Here is a 2963-nt window from a genome sequence, read left to right as displayed (position 1 = left end):
TGCCATATGACCCAGCAATCCCACTGCTGGGCATACACACGGAGGAAACCAGCCTTGAAAGAGACACTTGTGCCCTAATGTTCATTGCAGCGCTGTTTACAATAGCTAGGACATGGAGTCAACCTAGATGTCTGATGACTGACGAATGAATAAGAAAGTTGTGGTACATATACACAATGGAATATTACTCAACTGTTAAAAAGAACGCATTGAGTCAGTTCTAATGAGGTGGATGAAACTGGAGCCTATTATACAGAGTGAAGTAAGTCAGAAAGAAAAACACCCTACAGTATTTTAACACATACACTCCAGTGTTCTTGCCTGGAGAACCCCAGGGACTGCAGAGCCTGGTCAGCTGCTGTCTATGGGTCGCACAGAGTCAGACATGACTGAAGCGACTTAGCAGCAGCAGCAACAGATATATATGGAATTCAGAAAGATGGTAACGACGACCTGTGTGCAAGATGGCAAAAGAGACACAGATATAAAGAACAGACTTTTGGACTCTTTGGGAGAAGGCAAGGGTGGGATGATTTGAGAGACTAGCATTGAAACATGTGTATTACCACCATGAAATAGATGACCAGTCCACGTTTGATGCATGAAACAGGGCATTCAAAGCCAGTGCACTGGGATGACCCAGAGGGATGAAATGGGGAGGGAGGTAGGTGGGGGGGACACATGTAGACCCATATCTGATTCATGTAAACATATGGCAAAAATCATCACAATATTGTAAGGTAATTAGCCTCCAATTAAAATAAGTTAATAATTTAAAAAAAGAAGCAACAGTTAGAACTGGGCATGGAACAACTGACTGGTTTAAAATTGGAAAAGGAATATGACAAGCTATATATTGTCACCCTGCTTATTTAACTTATATGCAGAGCACATCATGCAAAATGCCAGGCCTGATGAATCACAAGCTGGAATCAAGACTGCCAGGAGAAAGATCAACAACCTCAGGTATGCAGATAATACCACTCTAATGGCAGAAAATGAGGAAGAACTAAGGAGCCTCTTGATGGGGGTTGGGGGAGAAGAGGAAAGTGAAAAACTGGCTTGAAACTCAACATCAAAAATAAAACTAATATAATGGCATCTGGTCCCATCATTTCCTGGCAAATAGAAGGGGAAAAGTGGAAGCAGTGACATTTTATTTTCTTGGGCTCCAAAATCCAAAAAGTGACTGCAGCTATGAAATTAAAAGTCACTTGCTCCTTGGAAGGAAAGGTATGACAAACCTAGACAGTATATTAAAAAGCACAAACATCACTTTGCTGACAAAGGTCCTCATAGTCAAAGTTATGGTTTTTCCAGCTATGTACAGATGGGCCATAAAGAAGGCTGAGCACTGAAGAATTGATGCTTTTGAACTGTGGTGGAGAAGACTCTGGAGAGTCCCTTGGACGGCAAGGAGATCAAACCAGTCAATCCTAAGGGAAATCAATCCTGAATATTCATTGGAAGGACTGATGCTGAAGCTATAATATTTTGGACACCTGATATGAAGAGTCAACTCATTGGAAAAGATCCTGATGCTGGGAAAGACTGAGTGCAGAAGGAGAAGGGGGCAGTAGAGGATGAAGTGGTTGAAAAGCATCGAAGACTCGGTGGACATGAATTTGAGCAAACTGTGGGAGTTGGTGAAGGACAGGGAAGCCTGGCATGCTGCAGTCCACGGGGTCACAAAGAGTTGGGCATGACTGAAAGACTGAACAACAACAATGACAAAATACTTCTCCACCAAGAGAGGCCAGAGAAATAAAAGGAGCATGGATCAAGAGGGAAAAATATTTTTTAAATCTAGGGAAAATTGAGCTTAACGGAGGAGAATTTCAAGAAGGAGGGAGTACTTTCAATCCCTGAAAAGATGTCATGCAAGATCAAGATGAAAAGAAATCTTTAGATTTAACCATGAAGAGATAATGGATGATCTTTGCAGAGGATTTCAGAGTACTGAGGGTGGAAGCCAAACTAGTGTGAGTGGGAAGAGGTGAGGAAAAGTGAGTATAGACTGTTCTTTCAAGAAATTTGTCTGTGAAGGAACGAAGATAGAAGAGAATGCAGAGTCAAGAAAAGTTTGGTGTTTTGTTCTGTTTTCACTGGTGGAAGTTGAAGCATTTGGGGGGAAGAGTAAGAAGAGAGAAAGATTGAAATAATGTGATTAGACCTCTATAGAAGGCAAGGAAATTTGAATGCAAGAGTCAGGAGATGAGATGCCTCCTTTACTCTGATGTGGGGGAGGGGAGGAAGCAGGGGCAACTTTGGCTGCAGGTAAGTGGGTAGTTGGCAGTCCAGGAAGTTTCCTCTGTGAGGTAGAAAGCAGATTATCTGCAGAGTGAATGTGGAGGCATAGAAAGGTATCACTGAGTTGTGAGTGTTTGAAAATCTGCTCTGAGAATGAGAGAGGAAATTGATTAGGACACATAGAAAATTTCTTGAGCAATAAGAATCTCCAGTTGAGGTGAAAAAAACCGTGACTTGGAAGAGACATCAATCCACATGGTCATGGGACTTTGTTTTCTTTAATTAATTCATTCATTTTTATTTTATTTTTTATTGTGCTGGGTCTTTGTTGCTGCATGTGGGCTTTCTCTAGTGGTGGTGAGTGGGGGCTACTCTTCGCAGTTTCACTGGCTTCTTTTGTTGTGGACCACAGGCTTGAGGCAAGTGGGCTCCAGTTGTGGCACACAAGCTTAGTTGCTCTGAGGCATGTGGAATCTTCCTGGACAGGGGATCAAACCCATGTTGTCATGGGAATTTTTGCAAATACGTTTGGTAGTGTGGTTGTCAGACTGATACAGGGCTTGAATTTGCTGGGTAGATCTTACAGAATGTCAAGGGAGTTGAGGATTTGGCAAGAAAATTGCTAAAAATGATTATCATGTAGGCAGGATATATAGGAAAAAAGCAGGAGGACTGATGGGCAAATGGAGGGCTCAAGAGTTTGGAGCATAAAT

Source organism: Ovis aries, chromosome 15 (assembly GCF_016772045.2).
Source record: "Ovis aries strain OAR_USU_Benz2616 breed Rambouillet chromosome 15, ARS-UI_Ramb_v3.0, whole genome shotgun sequence".
In the NCBI taxonomy this organism is placed as follows: domain Eukaryota; kingdom Metazoa; phylum Chordata; class Mammalia; order Artiodactyla; family Bovidae; genus Ovis; species Ovis aries.
This window is presented reverse-complemented; position numbering follows the sequence as displayed.